Genomic DNA, 26,565 nt, shown 5'->3' with positions numbered 1-26,565 from the left:
ATAATAAAAGCAACAAAAATCACAACAGAAAAACTAACAACAACGGCAACACACAACAAATAAACAAACAAACGCGTCACAACCCTCCTCACAACCCCTCCAGCCAAGGCTCCAGATTTCCAAAAGTTCTCAAGACAATTTCTTCTCCCCTGACACCGTATAGGAGAAGGGCATCAAGTTACTGTAGTCTCAGAGCAACGCCGACGTCATTCCACCTGCCAATTTTGCATCAAAGCTTAAGTGAGTCAGTTAATTGCGTTCTCACATTTCCAGTTAGTTGGGAAAAGTTAACGTAGGAACTTTTGGGGAATCAGGACCAAACTCTGACTACGATTTTATGAGTTTTCTTGAAGATCAGTTAACTAAATACAAAGACAATCTATAGTTAACTGCACCCGAAAAAATATCATCCCTCACGTACGAAAAACATCCACCTGCTAGGTCAGAAAAAACAGTTGCAAATAATGATTGAAAATTGTATTAAATGGAGTGAATACAATAAAGGGAATCTCTTATGAAAATTATTGTGTGTCTTCAGCAGCTTTGGGCATTGTGTACCTTAACGTGAGACAAAAGTACTGGAACAATGGTGGCCCTCGTCTTTGATCTGGTTATAACAGAGTAACCCCTTTACCTATCCCCGAGTTAACGTTTTCATCCTCCTTCGCTACGTGTGCGGACTGACTCATACGCATACAAACATACACATACAGATACACATACAAATACACACACACACATTTACAAACACAAATACAGACACACATGCAAATACACACTTGAACAACAAAAACAAACTCACAAAAACAATTAAAATATCCTCTTATATATAATAGTGTCATTAATAATAATAATAATAATAATAATAATAATAATAATAATAATAATAATAATAATAATAGAGGGGATTGTTAAGTTACTTGATAATTTTGTGTTGTATAGTGAACAGTGACACGGTTTCATACCCACTTATCTTGATAATGTATTAAATAATTATCTCAGCTGTTGATGTGAGAACTGGGAATGATTTAAACTAGAGAATAAAGATGGCGGCCAATATGTCGTCGAAATGGCACAGAGACTCTACCTTAACTAGAGATAGAGGTTAGCTCTCCTTTCTCCACCCTATTCTTCCTTCCTTTTCCCCTCTCCAACCCTTCTCCATCCCCTCCTATCCACTACTTTCCCCTTTCTCCCCTTCCCTTCTGAAACCCTCTCCCACCTAGCTTTATACTCCCCCTCTCTCATCCACCACCTTCCCCTTCCTTCCCCTTCCTTCCCCTTCCTTCCCTATCCCCCCATCTTCCCTAGCAATCATGACCTTGGTTCCCCATCTCCTCTCCCTTCCTCTCCTCCAGCCATCCTCTTCATCTCTCTCCCTCTCTCATCCATCCTTCCTCCCCTCTCTCCTCTCCCTCCCATCATCCACACCCCCCTTATCCCCACCCCCCCCACCCCCACCCCCACCCCCCCGCCACCCCCGCCCCTCCACGCCCCCCAATCTGAGGTGATATATGTGTGTGAGACTTAACCAGATTATATCCGCCTGAGTATCCCATTAGCTTGACTCGAGACCCGCGATAGCCGTGCGGATAGTCGACGCGCACCGCCTGGGTAATGGGTAATGGGTCTACAGCTCGGAGACGACGTGTGACTAATGAGTTTAATGGATAATGAGTCTGTAACCTTGAGACAGGAGGTGGATAATGGCGTGCGGTTAATGGGTTAATAGATAATGGGTCGATACCTTGAGATACAGGTAAGGTTTGGATAATGGGTAATGGATATAAAATGAATAATACAGGTTAAATGATTAAGAATCCGCTTAGTTGATTGAGAATCCGTTTAATAGACTATGAACCTCGCTAATGGATTAAGGATCCGGTTAATTGGTTTTTGGATAATTGGGACTGTGAATAAGCGTGGCGTCGATAACTCACGCCTTAGATTCTCAGAACACCGGAAGATATGATCGTATTTTCCCGTAACTTTAGATCGCATTTATTCATGGTAGTCTCAGGGTAATTTCGACGGCCATATTTGTAGCGTAACTTAAGGGGGAAAATTATCGTACGAACGTTTGTGAATCAATGTGTCATCATCCAGGTGTTAGGTAATTAAGGATGAAAGGGTGATGGGTTCTGGTAACGCTGACTGCCTTAATGTTCAGTAAACACGAAATATTTTATACCTTAATATATCACTAGTTATCGTTCCTCAAGTTAAGATAAGTTATGGACCAAAAAACATAGTATATTAACTTGCCAAATAACATAGTATATTAACTTGAACATTTCATTTATCGTTTTTCATAATGTTTAAAGGAGGTTAGAGAATATACCTTGAACACTAACCTAAACATTTTGTTGTGTTTTGAGGTTAATAAGATTTTAGAGTAAATAGATAATTAAATTTCAATCAAATTTTTTTTTTTACTGTTTATTGCTTGTCATAAAAATGGGAAAGTAATCACCGCTGACAATTAAAACTAAACATTGTTTTGTTTCACACATGTTTTCAAAATTAATAAACAGTAAAGAGTTTAAAGCCTTTGAATGATAGAATAAACATTGGATTTTTTCATCGGGTCCTGCATGATTCATTTGAGTTAAAAATAAAAAAAAGTGGCAAATCAAATCAATTTTTTTTCAATTTTTTCGTCACATGTTATGAAGTTCACCAAAAATTTAATGGAAAAAAATATCTCATGTCATAAAACTAAAGGTGAAAAACTGTTTAATGTCAGAGTAAACATTGTATTTTAATAGCCAGTTTATAGAGTGAAAAAACTTAGTCTGGTTAGGTTAGGTTACATTATTAACCTTTTTTTTTTAGAATTAAGTTAACAAGACAAAATTAAGATCGAGGGACATTGTAACGACCTTCTGGCAATAAGTGGTCAGTGAACGTATCTAATTAGAGTCTCGGTATAATGTTGTTGCCATGTTATTTTTTTATGTGTTTTAAATTAAGTTCAATCAGCTTTGGTACATTCTTGCATCTCCAGCTACGAGAATATTTGTCGCAAGATAATTTGACAATTTTAGAGAAGGTTTACACGAGATTGAGGTGACTACAGGCAAGGAGTAACATCGGCGCCATTTTTGTCTTTATACAGTCTGGTGTCATGGGTGGCGGTCGTGTGTCGGGGTTGTCGCTGAAGCACCAAGGCTGGCGTTGGTGTGTCAGGGCTGGCGGTGGTGAATAAGAACTGGCGGAACGTGCGTCAGGGCTGGCGGTCGTACGTCAGGCTCACAGTGACACCCGCTACTCGGGCATGAGTTACGAGGCAACACTAAATACACACTTGAATAATCAGAGGATCTGTGTGTGTGTGTGTGTGTGTGTGTGTGTGTGTGTGTGTGTGTGTGTGTGTGTGTGTGTGTGTGTGTGTGTGTGTGTGTGTGTGTGTGTGTGTGTTTCTGCATGTAGGGCATAATTATTCCCAGTTATATTTCATTTCCAGTTGTATTCCACTCCCAGTTTTAGTCTCCCAATCCCAGATTAAGCTTCCACCGTATCATTCTAACCTTACGACTCATCTCTTTGAAAGCTAAAATATTCCAGTGTTAATCTTCCAGTCCTCACAGCACCTGGAGTAGAGACAGATCCACGAGTAAGATTCAGGGCTTAAAAGTAATAGGTGTGGCATAGGAGAGGAATCAGCTAAAACTAATGGCCCATCACTTTTTGGTAGATTTTAGTGTATATAAACAGAAAATAATTTCAGTTTCAATATTTTGCAACCTTTTGCTCGGTAAATTTTAGCGTGAAATTTATCGAAAATCTAACGTACAGCTGCATTAGTGCATTACAATTAAATAGTGAACATTGCTTTCTGACTTCATTCTTTAACAACCCAACTAACAATATTTTTTCTGTTTCAGATTCTGATGCATTTATAAGTTGATAATATTTGCGATGGCTGCTTGTGTCAGGACGAGCAACCAAAAATCCAGCCATCTCAGTCACTATCTTGGGTCTGGGAGAGAGCTCCTGAAGTCGGAGTTGCCTACATTGAGAGATGCTTTGAGATACGGTGTTTTAATCAGGCAAATCAGTGAAAAGAACCAAAGAACTTACACAAACAAAGACATTACCAGTGATATGACCAAACTGTCTTGGCACAATACACTCTGGCTAACACTCAGTTCAAGCCTCCAGTCATAACAAGTCAGAAAGAAGATTTGTGAAGACTGCTAGCCAGTTAGGAAAAGACAAAATGTCTCTCTTGGAGAGAAAGCTTGCAGTTAAGGACAGCTTTGCCAAGCAACTGGACCAGTTGTTTGACATAATTACTTGCAAGTGCCCAATTGTTCTCTGTCCTGAGTTTGGATGCGATCGTGACTGTAAATCCAGGGCTATCTCCTGAAGATTCCTGTGATCCGGACAGCATTTAATCCAAAGCACAGAAGACTGTGATATAGGGGGCTCTCATGATTTCTAGCCAAGATATTCCAGGTCAAAGGACAGGAAGACTGCCACAGAGAGACAAGAAGAAGGAGAAAGAGTTGCCGAGAAGAAAAGAGACTTGAGAAGGCCAAGAATTGAGGTAAAAAAGGCCGATGATTGAGTCAAAGCTGATTCAGAGTTTCAATAGCTTCCCCACAAAGCTGATCGAGTGCTGACCAGGAGATTGGTGACTTTGTCCCTAACAGAAAAATAATGATCCCCAAACCTTCCAGGCATAAAAAAGATTCGAAATAGGAAAAGATAACTCAGAAGCATAGCTCTGGCCAGCATGCGACACCACACACTGGTCTCAGAAGAAACTGCAGAATAGCAACAGCTGCCTGGATTGACGTGGATTTGATAACACTGATGATGTTCACCTGGTGATAGATCATAACAAAGTAAGGAGAGCTCAGGAAACTTGTCCAGTAACCTAGAAGGAGTTTGATGGGGATAAGAAAAATGGAATCAATTGTTTGTTCTTTGATGGGAAGGGATGACACTAAGAGTGTTCTATAGAGAAAGAAGTTGGAGATTCTGACAAGTTGTTCCTGCCATGGTGAAGGAGGAACACTACTCCTGCTGCAGTGAATCAGGAGAGGAAATGTTGTGGCATTTCCTCCAGAAAGAAAAGATGACATCCAGGAAACCAACTGAGATAGTGGCAGATAACATTGTGTAGAACTTCAGCTCAGGAAATTAAGAACGTAGACAGAACCCTGCAGGCCATTGGAGGATAGCCCTGCTGGTGACACAAGGGTGGCAAAGGGGGTCATACAGTGGATAGAGAGCAGAAAAGGTGGGAGGAAGCTGGTCTGGATGTTTGCTTGACCTCCACACCAACGAGTTGCCACTCCAGACAGCATCTGATCCAGAGAGCTGGATGGCAGGAACTCTTTCAAACAGATGCCTTAGATGCTGGACTGCCACTGGGTTAGAAATAAATCGAGCTTTAGAAAAAAAATCACAGTTGGCCCTCACTCGTTGAGCTTGCACATACTGTCATTGACGACTGAGTACTTGACCGAACATGGTTACATGATTTGCAGTGCATCAAAACTGGGGTCATGCCTGATAGACTTGCTTACCTGCAGATGAGTCAGTCTCACATTCTGGGTGACTCCTGGCAGCTCTCAGGTTCTGCAGGTGGGGTCGCTCATCACTAAACTGAGGGACCAGCTACAACCTGAGACATTCTCAATTCATCGTGAGTGTCTACTTGCCAGAATTGGTTTCAACACCAGAGTCAAGTCATCGTTCTCCGAAAGGTCCAGAGACATGTTCTCTTCCAGCTTGAGCTCCTGAGGAGTCAGCCAAGGAAGAGTTGTTCAGATTGTGGAGCAGACTGTGAGGAGATCTTCCTGAGCATGCTCATCGAGGCAGTTCTGCAGACAATGCTCTGCAATGGGGATGAGGGAGGAGAGTGGCAGTCAAAAAGATCTTGAGATCATAAGAACATAAGGAGGATCTGGGCATGACAGATCAGTTGGTGACGATTCCTTCAGGAGTCAGGAAGACTCCTGAAGTCAATCTAGAGTGCCAAGACCCTCACTGATCTCATAGATCTGGATAACATCCAGGCCAGCAGTGAGCCTCACCTGCAGCCTCCACCAATGTTCAAGTCAGAGCTTTCCTGGACAGCCATGCATGTCCCTGCCTGGCCCTCCCCAGAGTATAGAGGCGTTGTGTGCAGCAAGTGAGCAGGCCAGCAGTGCGTGGCACAGCCAGGAGAGGAGGAAGGCTACATCCGAGCTCAGGTGAGGTCAGCAGAGGTGATGGAAGGTGAAACAAACAAAGAAAAGACATGTTCTCTATGATTGATATAACACCGAGGTCGTGAAATAATAAAACCGGTTTTTATGATGATTTTGTTTTCTAAAGAATATTAAAATTTAATAAATGTGTGTCAAGATCATTCGTTTCCACTATTCTGGATCATTTTCATCCATATAAATTAACCTGATACATTTACTTTACTTTAAAATAAGCTATTTAGTGGTGTTAGTAAAAGAGGTGCAGGAATACTAGGAATTTTCATAAGATTTTCAGGATTAAAATTTACCTGTAAAAAAATAAAACTTTTCAAATCTGAAGATATCACATGATTCTGCACATAGAACTACATCATTAATACCATGGGCCGATTTTTCAAAGTCAAAAAAAAAAATTCGCCTCCGTGCTTGTACACCTAATATTAAGTAATCTAACTGGACTGTTATGTTCGTCTTGGAAGGGGTTAAAATTTAGCTCTCGTGTGTGTGTGTGGGGGTGGGGGTGGGGGTGGGGGGTTGGGGGGCTATTATCACCTGTTAAAAGATCGCCCATGAACTGTTATGGTCTGGAGGTGTTATGTTAACTGGCTCTTCTTCACTACCTCCTGATTCTAAGGTGGCTGGGGAGGTGTGTGGGTGGGTGGAGGGGAGGGTGGGTGAGGAGGGTGGGTGGGTGGGGTGAGTGGGAGGGGTGGGTGGGTGGGGTGGGGTGAGTGGGGAGGGGTGGGTGGGTGGGTGAGTGGGAGGTGGGTGAGTGGGAGGGTGGGTGAGTGGGGAGGTAGGGGTGGGTGGGGTGAGGGGAGGTGGGGGAGGGTGGGAAGAAAGTGAGGATAGTGGGAAGAGAGGATAAAGAAAAGGAGGAGAGAGGGTAAATGAGATTAAAGAAAGTGAGGATAGAGTGAAGGGAGGATGGGGGAAAGTGAGGGTAGAGGGAAGGGAGGATGGGGGAAAGTGAGGGTAGAGGGGAGAGAGGATGAAAGAAAGTGAGGATAGAGTGAAGGGAGGATGGGGGAAAGTGAGGGTAGAGGGAAGAGATGATGAAAGAAAGTGAGGATAGAAGGAAGAGAGGATGGGGGAAAGTGAGGATAGAGGGAAGAGAGGGAGAAGAGAAGCATTAACAATACCCTATGCTAACTTGGCACTTCGTCTGATTAAAGGATTTGAGTGGATGGATGGATGGGTGAATTAAATAGGTAGGGATAGAGAGAGAGAGAGAGAGAGAGAGAGAGAGAGAGAGAGAGAGAGAGAGAGAGAGGATGAAGGGAGTATGATAAATGGAAGGCGATAATTAGCAGGTAAGGAAGGTCATTAACACTCACTAAAAGTTCACCTTAAGGATCAGCTAAACTGTATAATTCCCTCTCTGGCTATTATCGGTCTTTGTTTAGTTTAGGTTAGGATTACGTTAGTTTAGGTTAGGATTACGTTAGTTTAGGTTAGGATTACGTTAGTTTAGGTTAGGATTACGTTAGTTTAGGTTAGGATTACGTTATTTTAGGTTAGGATTACGTTAGTTTAGGTTAAGATTACGTTATTTTAGGTTAGGATTACGTTAGTTTAGGTTAGGATTACGTTAGTTTAGGTTAGGAGTATTTTTGGTTAGGTTAGGTTAGGGGGGAGAGTTGTGTTAGGTAAGGTAAGGGGAAAAGGGAGCATAAAGAGATGGAAATAAGAAGGAGGGGAAGAAAGAGGGAGTGAGAAGAAAGTGAAGAACAGGAGAGAGAGAGAGAGAGAGAGAGAGAGAGAGAGAGAGAGAGAGAGAGAGAGGTATGGGGTACAGAAAAGGGAAAATAAAGAGAATGAGGGAGAATAGGAAACGTGTAAAGGAGAGGAAAGGGAAGGAATAAGAGAGAAAAACATAAAATAACAAATGAAAAAGGAAAAATTAATAGATAACGAAAAAGTAGAATGGATATGAGAAAAAAATAAGATAACGGTGGATGTGAGAGACAAAAAAAAATAAACATGGAAAGGTAGAGACGAAACGAAAGAGAAGACAAATATGCAAATAAAGCAAAAGAAGAAGAAGAAGACGCTAGAGGTGGGAGTTGAGATTTGGGGAGATAGGAGAAAAAGGCGATAAAGAGAGGAAGAGGAGAGGTTGGAAGATAATGGAGGCAAGCATTAGATGGAGTGATTTACGGGATGGTTAAGAAGGAGGGATAAAGACAGGAAAGATAGATGGGGAAGGATGAGAAGAAAAAAAAGAGACAAAGTAGATTGATGGTGAAAGAGACGAAGAGAGATATTGAAAGAAGGAGATAGAGAGAGATGGATAAAGAGAGAGAGAATGATAGAAAGAGATGCATAGAGATGAAGAGAGAGAGAGGGATAGAGATTGAGAGTGATAAAGAAGGAGAAGGAGAGATATATATTGAAAGAAGGAGATAGAGAGAGATGGATAAAGAGAGAGAGAAAGATAGAAAGAGATGTATAGTGATAAAGAGAGACAGGGATAGAGAGAAAGTTTGATAAAGAAGGAGAGGGAAACAGATATTAATGGAGATAGAGAAAGAAAGATTTATAAAGAGAGAGAGAGAAAGATAAAGATTGAGAAAAGGAGAGAGAATAATAGTAAGAGGGAGAAAGGTGATAAAGGGTAATGACTAAAGAAATATAAAGACGAGAAAGAGAGAGAGAAACAAGAAAGGTGAGGAAGAGTAAAAATGATGATTTATGGAATAGCAGAGAACGGAGGAAAGTGACGCAGAGATCAAGAATGAGTGATGATTTGAGGAATGAGAGAAAAAACGAGAAAAGAGTAAGTAAAAGAAAATTGATGATTGAAAGGAATAGATAAAATGTGATGGGATATTTTGGATTGAGTTTAGAAGATGGAAGAATGGAAATAAGAAGAAATGGAATAAGAAATATCGTGGTAAAGCAAGGGAATGGAGATAAAATTATGAGGATTATAGAGAGATGAAACACGGTAATGAAGAATGGGAATAATGAAGAAACTCAAGATAATAAAATAGAATATGGGAAAAAAGTCTGGAAAAATAGTTTTTGTATTTTTTTTAATATTATTATTTTTTTAAGTTTCTCAAAAAAATAATTTAATAAAATAATTCTTTATCGATTTTAAAACTAATTAAAAAAAATCGACGTCATTTAAAATTCTGTATTAAATAAAATCCTCCATCTATAAATAATTATTAGATAAATTATATATAAAAATTTAATAATCCTTTGAGAATTAACTCCCTCTGCCCCCTCTCCTATCCTGGCCTCATTACCTCACTCTGGCCTCACTCTGGCCTCTTTCTCGTGAATTGCAACGACATAGAAGTAAAAAAGGTCAATGTTATTTCCATGTGGCCTGATGTCGAGTGATGTCATGCAGCAGCTTCTATCTTTTCCGAGTTATCGCGAAATAGTTAATGTTTTTGTATTTTGATGACCTGAACTTTGACCTCTTGACCCTAAAAAAAAAAAGGTTTGGTGTTTACAGAATATTTAACTGTTTATTCATGATGTTTGGTTAGGTTTGGTGCTGATATGAACGAGATATGATTCACTGCACACAACACACACACACACACACACACACACACACACACACACACACACACACACACACGCAACGCAACGCAACGCCACGCAACACAACACAACACAACACAACACAACACAGCACAACACAACACAACGCAACACAGGATTATTCCAATACCTCACAAATCCCACTAGAAGGCGAGGTAATAAATGAATAACAAAAAAGTGAATAATCCCTGAGAATTAGCCTCCAGTCCTTTTATACAACAGGTCGTCATTCATCAGCGTCACACTACTGTTATATACTGGTCGTGTGTGTCACCTCCCTCTACCATACTTGCTACCATACACTTATACAAACTACCATACTCTCTATTATATAAACTCTCATCTTGGCTACCATAGAAACTATTATATTTGTAACCATGTAGGCTACCATACTCTACCATACACATTACCATACACATTACCATACACATTACCATACTCTCCCATACACACTACCATACATTCATATGATAATTTTGTTTTGTTTATTATCTCTCTCTTACCAATCACGAACCACTCTTGACCAAAACGTCTGGCAGCAAGTAACCGAAAATCATCCACGGAAAAATATTCTATCAGAAGGTCAGGAAGGAAAGGTGGGGGTTAGGGGGTGTGGTGTGAAAGATGTGGGTTAGGGGGTGTGGGTGGAGGGTGGGGGTTAGGGGGGTGTTGGGGGAGGGTGGGGCTGTGTGGGTGTGGTGGGTGGTGGGCTAGAAAGCAACCAACCCTGACTTCAATGGATCTTCTTTCTTTTTTCTTTCTTTTTTTTCAGTAGAGCTTCACTCAGGCTTCTGATATGGTTACCTCCTTCACACACACACACACACACACACACACACACACACACACACACACACACACGGAAAAGTCTCCCCCTCTCCCTTCTTCATATATACAGTCTCTCTCTTTCTCTCACTATCTCTCTCTCTCTTTCTCTCACTATCCATATTCTCTCATTTACCCCAACAAAGGAAGTTATCTCTTGAACCTAGAGACAAGTTCTCTTCCGGTCTCTCTTATTCTCTCTTCATCTCTCGGGGTTTATTGTCAAGTGAGGGAATGGGAGATGGTGAGATTGGAGGGGGGTGAGAGATGATGAGAGGGAATGGGAGAGGATGAGGAGTGGGGGAGAAGATGAGAGGGAGTGGGAGGGGATGATGAGTGGGAGAGAAGATGAGAGGGAGTGAGAGAGGATGAGGAGTGGGGGAGAAGATGAGAGGGAGTGAGAGAGGATGAGGAGTGGGGGAGAAGATGAGAGGGAGTGGGAGGGGATTGGAGAGAGTGATTGAGAGGATGGGAGGAAGTGGCAGAGAATGATGAAGGATAAGGGAGGATGATAAAGAGGGAAGAAGGAAATGGGAGAGAAGGGGAGAGGGCTATGATAGATGAGAGGTGGGAGAGGGAAATGGTGAGAGGGAGAGAGGTAATGGAAGAGGAAGAACAGAGGTAGGGGAATAAATGACCAGATGAATGTATGGCTGTAGAGAGAGAGAGAGAGAGAGAGAGAGAGAGAGAGAGAGAGAGAGAGAGAGAGAGAGAGAGAGAGAGAGTTAAGAAAAAGACTCATATGAACAAAAATAAAGACAAAGAGAAATGATTAAAAGAGAGTGAACAAAACGAAAACAGAGAAAGATATAGAAAAAGACGGACAGACAGGGAAGTGAGTATTGAAATAAGAGAGATGAGAGAGAGAAATTGGCCAGGGGTATTAATTATTGATCTACCTTACATAACCAGGTGACCTGTGATGCTGCTTGAGATGAGTCTCTCTCTCTCTCTCTCTCTCTCTCTCTCTCTGTATCAACAGGCTGCTGACACACAGTCACCCGCTCCTCCACGTGACGGAGGCAGGAAGGGAGGAGGAGAGAGAGGGAAGGACGGGAGGAGGAGAGGGAGGGAAGGAAGGTAGAGTGGGCAAGAACAAGAAGGGAGAGAAGTGAGACGGGATAGGATGTGAGGCTGATGATGTCTTGTGGGAAAGGTAAGGCGGAGAAAGGGAGACACGAGAAGGAGGGAGTGGGAAGGGGTGAGAGGGTCCGTGATTCTTGGCACCTTCCGCCACCCCTTCGGATGTCACCACTCCTCGCTTGCCAGGATCACCAACCCAACCCAACCCAACCCAACCCAACCCAACCCAACCCAACCCAACCCAACCCAACCCAACAATCACCAACCCAACCCAACCCAACCCAACAGTTCGCTAGGCCACCGTAAGGAGGTCTAAGGAATGGATTTTATAAGTTGTATTTATGTTTCCTGAACCTTTATACTGATAATTCACCTGTTATTGTTTATGTATGACACGAGTTATCTATAGTTAAGATTAAAGCTGATATATAGTGTAGTGTGAGTGAGGATAAGACTCGCTATAACAAGTATTGACAGTATATCTTAATTTCCCCGATAATATAAGTTATAAGCTGTTTATGTCAACTGTGGCAGCTCTTGTGTAAAACTCGACAGTAAATAACAACACTGAAGGAGCAAAACTTAGTACTTTATTTTCACCACATGTTCATCTATAAAACAACTAAATTAAAGTTATAAATTAGTAATATAACGCAAAATTTTCCAATATTTTTACTCCTTGGGTTTTGTTTTCTGGTGTGATAACTGAGAACTATTTCCACCTCGAACATTATTAGTTGTCAACATTGGTGGAGGTAAATAGCCAGCCCTATATCCTGACCTGACTTAACTTAACCTAATCTTACCTAACCTAACCTAATCTAACCTAACCTAACCTAACCTAACCTAACCTAACCTAATCTAACCTGACCTTATCCAATTTATATTATTGTCCTCGCAAGACTCTTCCTCGTTCCGCATGGTAATGGAATTTTCACCCTCCTTCTGGTCCTTTCCTTTACTTGAACCTCGTGGCTTAACCTCACAGTTTATCCCCGTTGCTTAACCTCACAGCTTAACCCTACAGTTTAACTTCACAACTCAACCTCAAAAAATACCCTCATAACTTAACTTCACAAAATAACCTCATAACTTAACCTCACAATTTAATCCAACAGCTTAACTTCACAGTTCTTAAAAATACAGGGCATACAAGTGCAGTTGGGGGACATTACTGACTAGTACACCCCGAGAGTATGGACTCGTGAATCCGAAGCATTCACGAGTGAGGGGGAGATGGGGGCTGGTTATGAGGGGTTGAGGGGGCTAGAGGGATGGGAGAGAGTTAAGGAGTTACCTGTGCAGTTACAACGCAGTATGTATTAAACAAGGATATAAACACGAAGGACAAAACACACATTATGGTTAGAATGTTTAACTACATATTAGGGTGGAATTCCCAGCCTGTGCTTCAGGTCTGAGCAATTCTTTGCATATTTTTTATTTTTTTCTATTTTTTGGGCAACTCTCACGTAATCTGTGGGTGATAATGAGGAACGGGCTGGAGCCTCTCAATGTGGTGTCCTTATATGACTGGGTGACGCTCATGACCCAATAAATAATGGATGTATTTGATTCTATTTACATAAACATCAAATTGCTAAGATAGAGTAATTTACAATATAAACATACCGAGGAAGTTGGCAAACTATGTTTGTTATGAAAAACATTAATGTGTGAATGACAATGATAAGTCAGTGGGCAACAGTTGCACCTGTTACAAGCATTTCGTGTTTGGTAATAGTTTTAACCTTCGTCCTTTATCTATTGTTGGACAAATGGTAGTTGTGCGAGTACCAGATGTAACCATGGTGTGTGTATAGTGTGCAGTGCAAAGGAGGCTCTCGTACGTGTGGGGAGTCGTAACAACCTGTGCTTTAAGGTGAGGTGATGTGCCGTAAGCAGACGAAGGGGAGAGGAGGCTCCGTGCACGCCGGACAGTTGCACCACCATACTGTTGTGTTAAGTAAGAAATACTTTTACTCTGAATTCTGATACTTTACATTTGAAGTGTCATTGAGATAAACAAATAAAACATTATTACATCATGTCTGCTATAGTGTGTGGACATAAGTCATGCTCATCATGTCAACTTTGGACCAAACCTGAGCCCTGACGAAATGTGCCTTTACATGAAGAGAAATGGTACTTATATGCGTTTTTTCGTATGCTACAACAATGTACGATACCATATTAATAGTGTAAGTATGTGTGTAATAACCAGGTGATGGTTTTACCGTCACGTAAGTTATGTTTGGTAAACAGGTCGTAAATTCGGTGTTTTGGCAGACGTGAGGCACCACTACAACACTTGACCCACGCCATGTTGGACCGTTTAGAACGAGTATCTACTCAGCTAAGTTCCTTGACCGATTAATTTGCTTCCCAAATCGAGTCGATTTCCACCCCAAACTTAGACGTTTTGACCAAGTCATTTTCCTCCCGAGAATAACACGTTCCGAAAGATCCCATTTCCACCCAAACTAAGCCCCTGACCGAGTCAATTTCCGGCCAAACTAGAACGTTCCAACCGAGTCAATTTCCTCCACAAACTAAGGACGTTCCGACCGAGTCAGTTTCCTCCACAAACTAAGGACGTTCCGACTGAGTCAATTTCCTCCACAAACTAAGGACGTTCCGACTGAGTCAATTTCCGGCCAAACTAGGCCGTTTTCTGGGGGTCGGTGGAACACACGTGGGTGAGGTAACTGGGCCAGGCAGATCGATAGTAAAGTTGGAATGGTCGGAACCCAAGACTCGCCCAGCAGACACGGAGAAAGAGACGGAGAGAGTGAGATATAAAGTAGGTGGAGAGAGAGAGAGAGAGAGAGAAAGACAAGTGGATAGAGATAGATAGAGAGAGAAAGTGTGAGATTGTGTGTGTGTGTGTGTGTGTGTGTGTGTGTGTGTGTGTGTGTGTGTGTGTGAAAGAGAAAAGAGATGTGGAGAGAGAGAGAGAGAGAGAGAGAGAGAGAGAGAGAGAGAGAGAGAGAGAGAGAGAGAGAGAGAGAGAACACCTTCCCGCCCTGGATCACTTCTCTATTTATTTACCAACACGGATCACCTGACGCCTGTGACGCCATTTAACACGTTTGTCAGAAAGAGGAACACAAGGGGTAAGAGGAGGAGGTAGGTAGGTAGGAAGGAGGGAGGGATACCTGAGTGACGAGTGGGAGTGAATCGCAGGTGTGTGTGTGTGTGTAGCGCCACGGTGTAAATAGAAAATAAGGTTAAAGTTTTGGAGTTGGTGAAGAGGAGATGGAGGAGGAGGAGGCGGAGGCGGAGGAGGAGGTAGGCGATCGATGAGATAGGTAGTTACGTAGGTAGGGAAGGAGAGGGGGCGGGAGGTGAATAGAGAGGTGAGGAGCTTGGCAGAGGAGAAGAAGACGTATTGGAGAGACGGGGTGAGGGGAGGAGGTTGTACTGCTGGGAGGTTGTACTGCTGGGAGGTTGTATTGCTGGGAGGTTGTACTGCTGGGAGGTTGTATTGCTGGGAGGTTGTATTGCTGGGAGGTTGTACTGCACAGTGGATATTATTATTATTATTATTATTATTATTATTATTATTATTATTATTATTATTATTATTATTATTATGATTATTATTGTTGTTATTATTGTTGTTATTATTGTTATCATTATCATTATTATTATTATTATTATTATTATTATTATTATTATTATTATTATTATTATTATTATTAATATTATTATTGTTGTTATATAACAATAACAATAATAATGGTTCGGGATAATGACAGTACACTGTAAAGTAGCCACCACATAAGTGTGGTATAGAAATCATCGTGTAAATTGAAACATTAATAATAACTAAACAAATAAATAATCACAGGTAATTATACACCAAACCAGACACGGGATCCTCTTAACTCCGTAATTAGCAGCAGGTGAGGCGTTACCTAGAGATTTAACTACCATAATCATACAGGTATATACATTTAGATGCATATACGTAATGTTATATAAGCTGTATTGAGAGAGGATAATGACATTGCTTTTGGAAACAGTGGTGAAGTATGTACTATAATGGTGGAATAAAGGAGGGAGGGAGTGAGGGAGAGAGGGAGTGAGGGAGAGAAGGAGGGAGGGAGGGAGGGAGGGAGGGAGGGAGAGGAAGGGAGAGAGAGGGAGGGAGGGAGGAGAGAGGAGGGAGGAGGAAGGAGGTAATGGGGGAGGGAAGAAGGGAGGGAGGAAGTGAGTGGGTGTGGGAGGGAGTTGGGGAGTTAGTCAGAGCCAGTCAGTCAGTCAGTCAGTTAATCGATCAGTCAATCCATTCTGTCAATCAGTCTGTCAGTCAGTCAATCAGCCAGTCAATCAGGCAATCGATCAGTCAATGCAGTCAGTCAATCAATCAGTCAAATCAGTCAAGTCAGTAACGGCGCAGTTAACATCCATCACACACACACACACTTTTTTAACTCTCAGTCAACACACTCTAATTGTGGGGATTAGGGGGGGGCAGGCTGGCAGGTTACACAGCTAATGCCGGAGGTCATTAACAAGTTGTGTAATTAGTCCCGTAATTAATGTGTTAGCTGGATTAGTATACCTACAGGTTCAGTGTAAAAAAAATAGGTATGATATAATATCGTGTCTGTGTGTGTGTGTGTGTGTGTGTGTGTGTGTGTGTGTGTGTGTGTGTGTGTGTGTGTGTGTGTGTTAGTGAGTGATAGGTGACACAGACCTTCCTTCCCAACAAGGCCTCAAGATACTCTCTTACACACATTTATTTATATTCATCATCCCACCCACCACCTTCTCTACCTTACTTTCATCATTCACATACACAAAAAAAAACTTAATACTTTCCCCCTGATCACTTTCACTCACTCATACCATTAAACTTTCTCCCTACCGCACACTCAAACTCATTTGGATTAACATATCACTTTATAAAGGTATTGGTTGGATTTAAAGGTGGGATTTAAAGGTGGGATTTAAAGATGGGATTTAAAGGTGGGATTTAAAGGTGGGATTTAAAGGTGGGATTATTTTTATTTATTTATTTTATTTTTCGTACGTGTTAATTATTTTTGGTTGTCATTCACTTTTAGATTTTATTTATATTTTTTATATTTTTTAGTAAAGTTGATTCATTTAAAGTTTTAAGTTTAAGGTCAAATATACCGTCAAGTTCAGTTTCAATTTCAAGTTCAATATCAAGTTCAAGTGCAATTTACAGTGTCTGGTCTCGACAAATCACTAGCCACACCACCCTCGCCTTCCTCTCATTAAAATTAACCAACTACAGGAGCTCTTAAGCCTCTCCTATACTGGGTGACTCAACAGTATCAATACCTGAATTATTACCCTGATACCCCTGATACCGCGGTGTAAGGAGGGGTCATAACTCCCCTGATAGTCTAGTATAAGGAGGGTACTTAACTCTCCTGATACCCTGGTGGAAGGGGGGGGGCATAACTCCCCTGACACCCCTGACACTCCTTTGTTTATTCTTGGAGTAGTGCGTTCACGTCTTGGGCAAACAAACACACGCACGGACGCACAGTTTGACGCACGGGCACACAGACTCACACACGGATGCACGCACAGACTGTCCACCCCGCCCACTATGTGAAGAGGGACTAGAAATTTTGACCACCGAAAGTTGACCAATCCGTTCAAGTCTCCGTGGCCATAGCTCAGGTGGCCACAGTTTCGAGGGGCCTTAGTTCAGGTGGCCACAGCTTCAAGGATCCATAGTTCAGGTGGCCACAGCTTCGAGGGTCCATAGTTCAGGTGGCCGTAACTTTAAGGGGTCATAGTTCAGGTGGCCACAGCTTCGAGGGTCCATAGTTCAGATGGCCGTAACTTCGAGGGTCCATAGTTCAGGTGGCCGTAACTTTAAGGGGTCATAGTTCAGGTGGCCACAGCTTTTAGGCCCATAGTTCAGGTGGCCGTAACTTCGAGGGTCCATAGTTCAGCTGGCCACAGCTTGAGGGTCCATAGTTCAGATGGCCGTAACTTTGAGGGTCATAGTTCAGGTGGCCACAGCTTTAGGCCTATAGTTCAGGTGGCCGTAACTTTGAGGGGTCATAGTTCAGGTGGCCACAGCTTTTAGGGCTCATAGTTCAGGTGGCCGTAACTTGAGGGGTCATAGTTCAGGTGGCCACAGCTAGGCTCATAGTTCAGTGGCAACTTCGAGGGTCCATAGTTCAGGTGGCCACAGCTTCGAGGGTCCATAGTTCAGGTGGCCACAGCCTGAGGACACACACACACACACACAGAGGTGAAGGAAGGTGACTTTATATATATTATGTACATCTTGTTCATCTCTCTCTCTCTCTTCTCTCTCTCTCTCCTCTCTCTCTCGGAAAGTGAAGGAGAGAGGTAAAACGAGCAACACACTAACTACCCAAAAAGAAAGACAGGAAAAAAAGACGAAACAAATTGAAAGATTGAAATGAAAGAAGAAGGTAGGAAAGAAGGAAGAAACGAAAGAAATGAAGAAGGAAGACAAAAAGGAATAAACGAAGAAACAGAGACGAAGGAGGGGAAAATAAAACAAAAGAAAGAAAGGAATGAAAGAATGAAATAAAAAAAAGGTAACAAGAAAGAAGTGTAGTTAAGTGCACACCAAAACACATTCTCGACTCCCAGAAAGCAAATCTCTCCGTGGCCATTTTTCCGTCGATTTGATCCCACTTACGAGGTTTCCGGGGGAGGAATCTGGTAGGTAGAGGCTGTTTATTTACTCGCTGGCAACAGAGGGAGAACAGGGAGAGAAAGAGGGAGGAGGGAAGGAAAGAGCGATACAGAGAGAGAGAGAGAGAGAGAGAGAGAGAGAGAGAGAGAGAGAGAGAGAGTTGCCAGACGTCGCCGCTCGATTCAATTAATTAGCGCACTTGGAACATACTTCTGAGAGACGCTAATTGCTAATGGTGTCGCTGCAGGCCAGACCCGGGCGAGAGGGGGGCGCTGTACCCCTCGCTAGTGCGGCCAATGACAACACCGGCAAGAGTCGAGAGAGAGAGAGAGAGAGAGAGAGAGAGAGAGAGAGAGTGTGTGTGTGTGTGTATGTGTAAGGGAGAAAGAAAGAGAAGAGAGGAAAGATAAGGAAACACGAGTAGGTTAGGGAGTCATAAGAGGGAGGGAGAGAGAAGGGAGTGAGGAGGAGGAGGATGACTGACCGATTGACATTAACTCGATATCATCATGGAACACGTGACTGGCCATTATCGCCTTGTGACGTCACCGCCTCACTGTTGTTCCCTTAGATAGGTTCAAATGACGTCATCACAGGTGCTATGGACAGGTGTCGATCGGGAAGGCTATTGTGACCGTTTATTGACACACCATACAGGTATAGTGACGGTTTATTGACACATCATACAGGTATAGTGAGCGTTTATTGACACACCATACAGGTACAGTGACGGTTTATTGACACACCATACAGGTATAGTGAGCGTTTATTGACACACCATACAGGTACAGTGACGGTTTATTGACACACCATACAGGTACAGTGACGGTTTATTGACACACCATACAGGTATAGTGATCTTCTATTGACACACTTGTGATAAAATGTATACTGTAATTTATGCGCTGTAATATATTTCAGGTATAACTGTAATTAACCTTTTCTGTATCTTATAGTCTCTCTCTCAACTCATCCTTCATATTAATTACTGGAGTTATAAATGGGACCAGCTTGTTGCATTAACTAATCTTGTTAATATCCTGGATTATCAATTATCTAACATGTTAATAACAAGACCCGCTACTGCCTCCGGGCCAGTCTTACACAGCCTGTTCCATTGTGTGTGTGTGTGTGTGTGTGGTGTGTGTGTGTGTGTGTGTGTGTGTGTGTGTGTGTGTGTGTGTGTGTGTGTGTTTAATAATAATATATTATTAATCTATAATTATTATTGATTTGTTGAGAGAAACAACAGAGAAACACGGCTGAACATACACGCTTGAGTAACTACAGCAGGGTGGCTGGTCTTGTAGGCCTGATGCAGCTGTGGTGGTGGACAGATGCACATGGACAGGATCCGCTCTAAGATAGGGTAGTACATCTGTCATCAAATTAATAGTTGGAGACAAAATGATGATGATGAGAGGGAGTTGTAAGGGCCAGTATGCCGCCTCTTGTGGGTGGTTTATAGTAACAGTATGGCACTGTCGTCCAGGGACCCTATGTCACGTGGTGATTAGCTCACTTGTAGGGGAAGGTGACCTCGGCTGTTCTCATGTGCTCGTCGGCGGCTTCCCCCCATTTCACCCTTTGCTTACCACCACTGGACACTCAACTCTACAGATGTATACACTGCTCATACACTGTTCACACTGTATTTTCCATTGTTTTCAAATTGAAATTATCACTTTTATAGTCTCGAATCTCACCATCATTCCTCACACTGGTTTTTGGTGGAGTTGAGGGGAAGGAAGTGTGAACTTGACGTAGTGTGTGTGTGTGTGTGTGTGTGTGTGTGTGTGTGTGTGTGTGTGTGTGTGTGTGTGTGTGTGTGTGTGTGTGTGTGTGTGTGTGTGTGTGTGTGTGTGTGTGTGTGTGTGTGTGTGTGTCACTTACTTTCCTTAAACCACGTAAACCTCCCAAGAAACAACCCTAATTCATCCCTCCTCCTCTACCCATCTCCCCACCCCTTCACTACCCCCTCTTTTCTACCCCCTCTCCCTCTCTACCCCCCTCTACCCATCTCTCACCCCCACCTTCTTTTTTTCACCCCCTCTCCTCCTACTCCTTATCACCCTCTCACCCCTCACTTTTTCTACCTCCCTCTCCCCCTCTCTACTTCACCTCTACCCCTTCCCCAATCCCTTTAACATTATACAATCTTTAAACCACTGTGAGATAAACAAAAAACTAAAAATAGAAAATAAAAAACCTAAACCCATTTCTTTGATTTCTGTCTGTGCCATTTGCTCTGTCACGGCTCATAAGTCATAGAGAATTATTAAATACAGGAAATTTTGTCGTATGATTTATGGAATCGCCTGAAGCTTCTGTGGTGGTGGTGGTGGTGGTGGTGGGGGGGTTAGGGGACTGATGATGGTGGTAGGTGGGAGAGAGGGATTGTTGTTGGTGGTGGTTGGGTGGTGGGTGAGAGGAGGTAGTAGTGATAGTGGCTGAGTGGGAGAGAGGAGGGAGTGGTGATGGTTGTGGTGGATGACGGGAAGGGACAGAATGAATGGGAAAGGAGGAAAGGAAAAAGGAAGAGAAAATGAGAAGAGGATCAAAAGGAATGGGAGAACATAAAGGGACAAACCATGAGAGAGAGAGAGAGGAGAGAGAGAGAGAGAGAGAGAGAGAGAGCTACGTCGGAAAGCATGGAAATAAGTTGAACCTTGAGATGGTCATCATAAATATGGCCTACTCTCCTCACTGGACCAACACCACTCTTTATTTGAAACACTCGTCGACAGAAGGGCAGGAGGAAGGTCTCAGAATAACCCAGCAAACACCTCATCTCAAGGATCTCCCCTCTCTCTCCCCCTCTCCTCAAGCCCTCCCACCCCTCACCACCCTCCTTTTGTCTACCCAGGACTCCTTATGCCCCAGGTGTCTCCCAGCGACCCTCTCTCTGCTTATCTGTCCCTCCTTCATTCGCCACCTCTCCCTCCCTCCCTCACCACCCCTCTCTATCAATCCCTCTCCCTCATCACCTGTGCACCTCCATAGCTCCCTCTCTCCCTCCCTCTCATGGTCCGCTGTATGTCCTGAGAAACGAGGAGTAGGAAGTAAAGGATAGAGCTAAAAAAAAAAGAGAGAGAGAGAGATAGCTCTAACTGGCTTGAGATAGGAGCCTGGGTAGTAATTAACTTAGTGAAGCTTCAAGCGACACACAACAGGTCTCAATGTATTGATCTGCGCCAGGTCTCTCTCGAGTTTTATTTAAATTTCCAAGTTTCCTAACTATGATGTTATTGTCTCTCTCTCTCTTTCTCTACACACACACACACACACACACACAGACACAAACATATATATATATATATATCTTTTGCGTGTGACTATTTTGTGATTTGATTCATAACAATGTGACTCACAGCGTTCGTTATTGTTTGATTCAAGACGTAATTGTGTGATTCTTGACTTATGTTATTATTGACTTTATTTATGTGAATCTTGATATTATTTTATGAATCTTTTCGTTATAAATGAGATACACTAGATTATTCATGGCGATAGTTACGTTACTCATGACACTAATGCCTCAATCAACCTGTCATGGTAGATGGCACAATACTTGCCATTAGTCCTCTCCCCTGACTGTCGTGGCACCAGAGACCACACACACACACACACACACACACACACACACACACACACGTGTATTAGATTAGACGTGACGATAACTGTTATATAATAGTATAGATTATACGCAGGAGAAGACTGATAAGGTACACAGAACAGGTGGTGGGGTGACTGCGCTGTGAAGGTGTTGGGGGTGACTCCTGAAGGTGCTGGTGGTGACTCCTGAAGGTGTTGGGGGTGACTCCTGAAGGTGCTGGTGGTGACTCGTGAAGGTGTTGGGGGTGACTCCTGAAGGTGCTGGTGGTGACGCCTGAAGGTGTTGGGGTGACTTCCCTGTTGGTGGTGACCTGGGGGTGACCCTGAAGGTGCTGGTGACTGTGAAGGTGTTGGGGTGACTCCTGAAGGTGCTGGTGGTGACTCCTGAAGGTGCTGGTGGTGATTCCTGAAGGTGTTGGGGGTGACTCCTGGTGTGCTGGTGACCTGAAGGTGCTGGGGTGACTCCTGAAGGTGCTGGGTAACCCTGAAGGTGCTGGTGGTGACTCCTGAAGGTGACTCCCTGGGGTGACTGGTGAAGGTGCTGGTGGTCCTGAAGGTGCTGGTGGTGACCCTGGAAGGTGCTGGTGGTGACTCCTGAAGGTGTTGGGGGGTGACTCCTGCTGTGTTGGTGGTGTCTCCTGAAGGTGCTGGTGGTCTGAAGGTGTTGGGGGTGACTCCTGAAGGTGTTGGTGGGTGACCTTTTTCACCCCTGACCGCCGTCACATCTTCCTGGAGAGTTATATGATTTACAGTCAGTATTCTTGTACAACTCTCCAGCTGAAGTCGTTATGGTGATGATCTCTCTGTAGCTTGAAGAGAGTATATTGTTCCTTATGTCCCTAAAGGTTCCTTTTTCTCCTTACAGATAAAAGGATACTTACCCTGCGCTCCGGAGAATTAGGTTATATAAGCGTGACTGATTGTGCTGCGTCTAGGAGTTTGTCTACCTTCCTTTCTCCTGTTAAAAAATAATTATAACCTCCTTCACACCATCACGGTACTAAAACTTGTGTATCGAGGAACAGACGATAATTGGGTCCGCTCCTCGACCTGCAGCTTTTAAAACATGTATATCCTTGTGTGTGTGTGTGTGTGTCTTTGTCTGTGTGTGTATGTGTATCTGTGTGTCTGTCTGTATACGACACCTCCCCCCCCCTCTGCGTGTGCCTTGAATGTGAGGGAGGAAAGTCAATATACTGTTGTTCTCTGTCTTGATGAAATATTGTTAAATTATGACCCTTCTCTCCCTTATATAAAATCCTGTCTCTCACTCAATCAAAAGCCTTCCATTGACTCCACTCATGATTGGTTACTGCCTGCACATAGCTTTATATTTTGAGGTAAACAATGGCGAGATATATATTTCATTTTATTCAACTTCAAAGATATTCTCACCAGCCTAGAGGCATTACTCAAGCTGTAGTTTCATCTTTGATCTGTCTCGTAGTTACCTTTTGGTGATATAAGTTTCATTGGGGTTAAAAACAAAAAAACTAACAGAGACTGGAATGGTAAGTGACTTAATCTTTGTTTTGAATCTCTGTTTAAAGTTGAGTTTGAATCACTGTTTGAAGCCGGTATAGATGCGAGTTTGAATCCATGTTTTAATCCTTTTGAATTCCTGTTTGAACCCCAGTTTGAATCCCAGTGTATATCATTTGAATCCCAGACCATCATAAACATTACCATTAACAGCTGGTCTGAGAAAGAGAGAACATCACCACCTAAGCTTTCATCCTCTACAATTTTATGTTAGACAATATGACACAACGGACGAAATATTTTGACAACCCTACCGAGACAACAGGAGTCACAGTGTTCATTCTGAAATTCATCCGACCCCCCTCCGTGATGATACTGTTTTTTGGCAGCGAGTGTTAATGCGTCATCCTTCCTCTCCTTTGTGATGTAACGCTATTTCTTCCTTTGTCTCAGGTCATGGTTAGTTGGTGGCAAACGATCGTGATGTAATTTTCTTTGTGGTTTGTTCTCTCTGGGAGCCTCTTTTGTTATGGCTGAGTGCTTGGTCAATACAGCCTTCAGTTGGCCTTTGAGGAGTTAACAGGACAGGTACTGAGTTTAGTTAAAATGGGAGGGAAAGACAAGGACGGACAGACAGACAGACAGACAGACAGACAGACAGACAGACAGAGTAAGACAAAAAGATGAATAGAGAGAGACAGACAAGAGCCAATGAGGGAAAAATAAAAAGAGTGAGAGAGAGAGAGAAGGAGAAAATCGAAGAAAATAAAGAGAAAATGAGAGAACAAGAGAGAGAGAGAGAGAGAGAGAGAGAGAGAGAGAGAGAGAGAGAGAGAGAGAGACAGGAGTTATGGTGCAGCTGGTGTCTGACGGAGGCAACAGCATTCACCTGACTATATTCTACCTGTCCACCACACCTGTTGTACTGATGATGATGATGATGATGATGATTGGTTAAAAGATAATTCATGGATGATAATTACAACTATTATGTATAAATTAACTAGGAGGAAGAGAAGAAGAAGAAGAAGAAGAAGAAGGGGGAGGAGAAGGGAGATGAGAAAGATGAGATAATAATGATATATATCCTCTTCTTTAAGGTCCGGCGGCAGACAGACAGACAGACACACACAGAGGAGATGAACGCCACCAAACATAAGGTAAGTCATAATAACATCTTTAACACCTGATATTTTTTGGGCTAACATGTGACAGTGAGGTGATAATGAGGGTAATTTATGTGGTCGTGACTTCAGTGTTATGAATTAAGAGGAATATGTAGTGAAGATAATAATGAGATGGGATAGTGAGAGAGGTAAGTGATAGTGAGTTTTATAATGAGGAAAATTAACTTTACAATTATGAGTTGTGAGATGGTTTGGGATTTATGAGTTTATGGTTTATAAATATTGAGTAAATTATGAGGTTAAATTCAATTATGAGTTGTGAGATGGTTTGGGATTTATGAGTTTATGGTTTATAAATAATGAGTAAAATATGAGGTTAAATTCTTGTTTGTTTCTTGAGATATAATGAGAAGGTTAAACGTAAGTGTATATCGTATTCACATTACTAATATTTTTATGAGGAAGACGATAATGAGTGATAGTGATGGAAAATAAAACCAGATAGTGAAAAGATAGGAATATTCATGTCCACAATTTATGAGGTGATGGGATGTATGGAGAGGTAATAGTGAATAAACAAGAGGGAAGATTTAAGAGGAGAGAAGGAGAAAGAGGAGAGATAAAGAGGCATAAGTCATATTTTTCTTTATATTATGGGAGCCAAGACATGGTGTTACTTCCTTCACTCTTTCTCCCTCCCTCCCTTCCTTCCCTCCCTCCCTTCCTTCCTTCCTTCCTTTCCTTTCCGTCCTTCCTTTCCTCCTTCCTTCTCCACTCACACACGTCCTTCCCTCTCTCCCTCTACTCACAGCCCTGTCTGTATTCCTCCCTTCCTCCCTCCTCTCCCCTCCTCTCGTGCCCCTTTCTCCCTTCCTTCTACTCCCTCCCTCCCTCCCTCCCTGGTTCGTGGTGAGTCAGTAACATCAGATAAGGTACAAGAGCAGTGACCACATGAGCAGTATGTCTCCAATACGTAGTGAGAGGGAGGGAGGGAGGGAGGGAGGGAGAGAGAGAGGGAGTGACGGAGAGAGGGAGAGAGGGAGAGAGGGAGAGGACATGAACGAAAATGTACGTAAAGAAAAAGGGATGATTATCGTTATTATTAAAATGGAAATGAACAATAATAACCTAACAAGAGTAAAAATGAAAAGTAATAGTAAGAAAAAAAGCCAAGAAGGTGGAAATGGTGCAAGAGAAGATAAATGATGTGAAAAGAAATACATTATCGGAAGAGCAGGACATCAGAGAAAGATTGAGAGAGCATTATGAAGATTTACTGAATGGAAGCGGTGTAGGAGGCGATAATATCCACTTGGTTACGAATGAGGAAGAATGGAGCGAGAGTAACAGAGAGAGAGAGAGAGAGAGAGGGAGAGAAGGAGAAGGAGAGTAACACGCAGAAGCCCAAAGGGAGAAGGTGGGGAAGGAGAGGTACTCAGTGATTACTCCCGTTGGTTAATCACGTTGGTTGTCCGGGTGATACATCAGGTACGTCATATCATAGGAAACTGATATGTGGATGTAAATAGTGATCACGGAAAATGGAGAAAATATTCCTGAACTTTTGGTAGATATTGTCGCCTTCTACCACTCACTTTCAATTATTTTAATACTTGGAAAAAAAAGGGAAAAAATAGGATAAAATAACTGGACTAAGACAGACAGTCAAGAAAGTTAAGAAAAATAGACTGGATTAATAAGAACAGTCAATAAAGTTAAGAAAAATAGACTGGACCAACAGGAACAGTCAAGACAGGTGGTAAAGAGAGACTGGACCAACACAACTAGTGAGGGTGACTGACGATATGAGACAAGGATGGCGTCCGACAGTGTCCTCAGGGATCTTATCGCCTCTCACCACCCGCCACCCGAGGCTACCCACTGTCTTGGCCACCCACCACCCGAGGAGGCCACCCACTGTCTTGGCCACCCACCACCCGAGGAGGCCACCCACTGTCTTGGCCACCCACCACCCGAGAAGACCACCCACTGTCTT

This window comes from Homarus americanus, unplaced genomic scaffold, assembly GCF_018991925.1.
Source record: "Homarus americanus isolate GMGI-L3 unplaced genomic scaffold, GMGI_Hamer_2.0 scaffold15894, whole genome shotgun sequence".
Classification (NCBI taxonomy): Eukaryota; Metazoa; Arthropoda; class Malacostraca; order Decapoda; family Nephropidae; genus Homarus; species Homarus americanus.
The sequence above is the reverse complement of the archived record's forward strand: the minus strand, read 5'-3'. Positions refer to the sequence as shown.